We start from the raw sequence: 6,000 nt of genomic DNA, 5'->3' as shown, positions 1-6,000 counted from the left end.
GAAGGGGGGATTAGACTGTGTAAGGGTGAAGGGGGGATTAGTGTGCAAGGGTGAGTGCGGGATTGGACTGTGTAATGGTGAAGGGGGGATTAGACTGTAAGGGTGAGGGGGGATTAGACTGTGTAAGGGTGAAGGGTGGAATTAGACTGTATAAGCGTGAATAGGGGATTAGACTGTATAAGGGTGAAGGGGCATTAGACTGTGAAAGGATGAAGGGGGATTGGACTGTGTAAGTGTGAAGGGGGATTAGACTGTGTAAGAGTGAAGGTAGGGATTAGACTGTGTAAGGGTGAAGGGGGGATTGGACTGTTTAAGGGAGAAGGGGGGATTAGACTGTGTAAGGGTGAGTGAGGGATTGGACTGCGTAATGGTGAAGTGGGGATTAGACTGTGTAAGGGTGAAGGTAGGGATTAGACTGTGTAAGGGTGAAGGGGGGACTATACTGTGTAAGGGTGAAGAGGGATTAGACTGTGTAAGGGTGAAGGGGGGATTGGACTGTTTAAGGGTGAAGGGGGGATTAGACTCTCTAAGGGTGAGTGAGGGATTAGACTGTGTAAGGTTGAAGGGGGGATTAGACTGTGTAAGGGTTAAGGAGGGATTAGACTGTGTAGTGGTGAAGGGGGATTAGACTGCGTAGTGGTGAATGGGGGGATTAGACTGTAAGGGTGAGTGAGGGATTAGACTGTGTAAGGGAGAAGGGCGGATTAGACTGTGTAAGGGTGAAGGGGGATTAGACTGTGTAAGGGTGAAAGGGGGATTAGACACTGTAAGGGTGAAGGGGGATTAGATTATGTAGTAGTGAAGGTGGGATTAGACTGTGTAAGGGTGAAGGGGGGATTAGACTGTGTAAGGGTGACAGGGGGATTTGAGTAAGGGTGAAGGTGGATTAGACTGTGTAAGGGAGAATGTAGGGATTAGTCTGTGTAAGGGTGAAGGGGGGATTAGACTGTGTAAGGGTGAAGGGGGGATTAGTGTGCAAGGGTGAGTGCGGGATTGGACTGTGTAATGGTGAAGGGGGGATTAGACTGTAAGGGTGAGGGGGGATTAGACTGTGTAAGGGTGAAGGGTGGAATTAGACTGTATAAGCGTGAATAGGGGATTAGACTGTATAAGGGTGAAGGGGCATTAGACTGTGACAGGATGAAGGGGGGATTGGACTGTGTAAGTGTGAAGGGGGATTAGACTGTGTAAGAGTGAAGGTAGGGATTAGACTGCGTAATGGTGAAGTGGGGATTAGACTGTGTAAGGGTGAAGGTAGGGATTAGACTGTGTAAGGGTGAAGAGGGATTAGACTGTGTAACGGTGAAGGGGGGATTATACTGTGGAAGGGTGAAGGGGGATTAGACTGTGTAAGGGTGAAGGGGGGATTAGACTGTGTAAGGGTGAAGGGGGGATTAGACTGTATAAGGGTGAAGGAGCATTAGACTGTGTAAGGGTGAAGGGAGGATCAGACTGTGTAATAGTGAATGGGGAACTAGACTGTGTAGTGGTGAAGGGGGATTAGACTGCGTAGTGATGAATGGGGGGATTAGACTGTAAGGGTGAGTGAGGGATTAGACTGTGTAAGGGAGAAGGGGGTGAATAGACTGTGTAATGGTGAAGGGGGGATTAGACTGTGTAAGGGTGAAGGGGGGATTAGACTGAGTAAGGGTGAGTGAGGGATTAGACTGTGTAAGGGTGAAGGGGGATTAGACTGTGTAAGGGTGAATGTAGGGAATAGACTGTGTAAGGGTGAATGGGAGATTGGATTACGCAGGGTAAAGGGGGGATTAGACTGTGTAAGGGTGAAGGGGGGATTATACTGTGTAAGGGTGAGAGAGGGATTAGACTGTGTAATGGTGAAGGGCGGATTAGACTGTGTAAGGGTGAAGGGGGGACTATACTGTGTAAGGGTGAAGGGGGATTAGACTGTGTAAGGGTGAAGGGGGGATTAAACTGTGTAAAGGTGAAGGTGGGGATTAGACTGTGTAAGGGTGAAGGGGGATTTGACTGTGTAAGGGTGAAGGGGGATTAGACTGTGTAAGGGTGAAGGGGGATTAGTCTGTGTAAGAGTGAAGGTGGGATTAGACTGTGTAAGGGTGAAGGGGGGATTAGACTGTGTAAGGGTGAAGGGGGGATTGGACTGTTTAAGGGAGAAGGGGGGATTAGACTGTGTAAGGGTGAGTGACGGTTTAAACTGTGTAGTGGTGAATGGGGGGATTAGACTGTAAGGGTGAGTGAGGGATTAGACTGTGTAAGGGTGAAGGGGGGATTAGACTGTGTAAGGGTGAAGGGGGATTAGACTGTGTAAGGGTGAAGGTGGGATTAGACTGTGTAAGGGTGAAGGGGGGATTAGACTGTGTAAGGGTGAATGGGGGATTAGACTGTGTAAGGGTGAAGCAGGAATTAGACGGTATAAGGGTGAAGGGGGATTAGACTGTGTAAGGGTGAAGGGGGGATTAGACTGTGAAAGGGTGAAGGGGGATTAGACTGTGTAAGGGTGAAGGGGGGATTAGACTGTAAGGGTGAATGGAGTATTAGACTGTGTAAGGGTGAAGGGGGGATTAGACTGTGTAAGTGTGAAGGGGGGACTATACTGTGTAAGGGTGAAGGGGGGATTATACAGTGCAAGGGTGAAGGGGGATTAGACTGTGTAAGGCTGAAGGGGGGATTAGACTGTATAAGGGTGAAGGGGGGACCATACTGTGTAAGGGTGAAGGGGGATTAGACTGTGTAAGGGTGAAGGGGGGACCATACTGTGTAAGGGTGAAGGGGGATTAGACTGTGTAAGGGTGAAGGGGGATTAGACTGTGTAAGGATGAAGGGGGGATAAGACTGTGAAAGGGTGAAGGGGAATTAGACTGTGTAAGGGTGAAGGGGGGATTAGACTGTGTAAGGATGAAGGTAGGGATTAGACTGTGTAAGGGTGAAGGGGGGACTATACTGTGTAAGGGTGAACAGGGATTCGACTGTGTTAGGGTGAAGGGGGGATTAGACTGTGTAAGCGTGAAGGGGGGATTAGACTGTGTAAGCGTGAAGGGGGAATTAGACTGTAGTGCTGAAGGGGGATTAGACTGCATAGTGGTGAATAGGGGGATTAGACTGCATAGTGGTGAATGGAGGGATTAGACTGTGTAAGGTTGAAGGGGGGATTAGACTGTGTAAGTGTGAAGGGGGATTAGACTGTGTAAGAGTGAAGGTAGGGATTAGACTGTGTAAGGGTGAAGGGGGGATTGGACTGTGTAAGTGTGAGTGTGGGATTCGACAGTGTAATGGTGAAGGGGGGAATACACTGTGTAAGGGTGAAGGGGGAATTATACTGCGTAAGAGTGAAGGGGGATTAGACTGTGAAAGGATGAAGGGGGGATTAGACTGTGTAAGGGTGAAGGGGGATAAGACTGTGTAAGGGTGAAGGGGGAATAGACTGCGTAAGAGTGAAGGGGGATTAGACTGTGAAAGGATGAAGGGGGGATTAGACTGTGTAAGGGTGAAGGGGGATAAGACTATGTAAGGGTGAAGGGGGAATAGACTGTGTAAGGGTGAAGGGGGGATTAGACTGTGTAAGGGTGAGGGGGGATTAGACTGTGTAAGTGGAAATGGGGAATAGACTGTGTAAGGGTGAAGGGGAGATTAGACTGTGTAAGGGTGAATGGGGAATTAGACTGTGTAAGGGTGAAGGGGGGATTAGACTGTGTAAGGTTGAAGGGGGGATTAGACAGTGTAAGGGTGAAGGGGGGACTATACTGTTAAGGGTGAAGGGGGATTTTACTGTGTAAGGGTGAAGGGGAGATTGGACTGTGTAAGGGTGAATGGGGAATTAGACTGTGTAAGAGTGAAGGTGGAATTAGACTGTATAAGCGTGAATGGGGGATTAGACTGTGTAAGGGTGGATTAGACTGTGTAATGGTGAATGGGGAACTAGACTCTGTAAAGGTGAGGGCAGATTACACTGTGTAAGGGTGAATGGGGATTAGACTGTGTAAGGGTGAAGGGGGGATTAGTCTGTGTAAGGGTGAAGGGGGGATTAGACTCTGTAAGGGTGAAGGGGGATTAGACTATGTAGTACTGAAGGTGGGATTAGACTGTGTAAGGGTGAAGGGGGGATTAGACTGTGTAAGGGTGACAGGGGGATTTGAGTAAGGGTGACAGGGGGATTTGAGTAAGGGTGAAGGTGGATTAGACTGTGTAAGGGAGAAGGGGGGGATTAGACTGTGTAAGGGTGAAGGGGGATTAGACTGTGTAAGGGTGAAGGGGGGATTAGTCTGTGTAAGGGTGAAGGGGGGATTAGACTCTGTAAGGGTGAAGGGGGATTAGACTATGTAGTAGTGAAGGTGGAATTAGACTGTGTAAGGGTGAAGGGGGGATTAGACTGTAAGGGTGAATGGAGTATTAGACTGTGTAAGGGTGAAGGGGGGATTAGACTGTGTAAGGGTGGAGGGGGGATTAAACTGTGTAAGGGTGAAGGGGGGATTAGACTGTGTAATGGGGAAGGGGGGAATAGACTGTGTAAAGTAGAGGTGGGATTAGACTGTGTACGGGTGCAGGGGGGATTAGACTGTGTAAGGGTGAGTGTGGGATTAGACAGTGTAATGGTGAAGGGGGAATTAGACTGTGTAAGGGTGATGGGGGATGAGACTGAGTAAGAGTGAAGGGGGGATTAGACTGTGCAAGGGTGAAGGGTGGAATTAGACTGTATAATCGTGAATGGGGGATTAGATTGTGTAAGGGTGAAGGGGGGATTAGACTATGTAGTAGTGAAGGTGGGATTAGACTGTTTAAGGGTGACGGGGGATTTGAGTAAGGGTGAAGGGGGATTAAACAGTGTAAGAGTGAAGGGGGGATTAGACTGTGTAAGGCTGAAGGGGGGATTAGACTGTGTAAGGTTGAGTGTGGGATTAGACAGTGTAATGGTGAAGGGGGGAATACACAGTGTAAGGGTGAAGGGGGAATTAGACTGTGTAAGAGTGAAGGGGGGACTATACTGTGTAAGGGTGAAGGGGGATTATACTGTGTAAGGGTGAAGGGGGATTAGACTGTGTAAGGCTGAAGGGAGGATTAGACTGTGTAAGGGTGAAGGGAGGATTAGACTGTGTAAGGGTGAAGGGAGGATTAGACTGTGTAAGGGTGAAGGGGGGACTAAACTGTGTAAGGGTGAAGGGGGATTAGACAGTGGAAGGATGAAGGGGCGATTAGACTGTGAAAGGGTGAAGGGGAATTAGACTGTGTAAGGGTGAAGGTAGGGATTAGACTGTGTAAGGGTGAAGGGGGGACTATACTGTGTAAGGGGGAAGAGGGATTAGACTGTGTAAGGATGAAGGGGGGAAGACTGTGTAAGCGTCAAGGGGGATTAGACTGTTCTGGTGAAGGGAGATTAGACTGCATAGTGGTGAGTGGAGGGATTAGACTGTGTAAGGTTGAAGGGGGACTAGACTGTGTAAGGGTGAAGGGGGGATTAGTCTGTGTAAGGGTGAAGGGGGGATTAGACTCTGTAAGGGTGAAGGGGGATTAGACTATGTAGTAGTGAAGGTGGGATTAGACTGTGTAAGGGAGAATGTAGGGATTAGACTGTGTAAGGGTGAAGGGGGGATTAGACTGTGTAAGGGTGAATGGGGAATTAGACTGTGCAAGGGTGAAGGGTGGAATTAGACTGTATAAGCGTGAATGGCGGATTAGACTGTGTAAGAGTGAAGGGGATTAGACTGTGTAAGGGTGGAGGGGGGATTAAACTGTGTAAGGGTGAAGTGGGGATTAGACTGTGTAATGGGGAAGGGGGGAATAGACTGTGTAAAGTAGAGGTGGGATTAGACTGTGTACGGGTGCAGGGGGGATTAGACTGTGTAAGGGTGAGTGTGGGATTAGACAGTGTAATGGTGAAGGGGGAATTAGACTGTGTAAGGGTGATGGGGGATGAGACTGAGTAAGAGTGAAGGGGGGATTAGACTGTGCAAGGGTGAAGGGTGGAATTAGACTGTATAATCGTGAATGGGGGATTAGACTGTGTAAGGGTGAAGGGGGGATTAG

Source organism: Hypanus sabinus (assembly GCF_030144855.1).
Source record: "Hypanus sabinus isolate sHypSab1 chromosome 24 unlocalized genomic scaffold, sHypSab1.hap1 SUPER_24_unloc_20, whole genome shotgun sequence".
Taxonomy (NCBI): domain Eukaryota; kingdom Metazoa; phylum Chordata; class Chondrichthyes; order Myliobatiformes; family Dasyatidae; genus Hypanus; species Hypanus sabinus.
Note: the sequence above shows the minus strand (reverse complement) of the source record.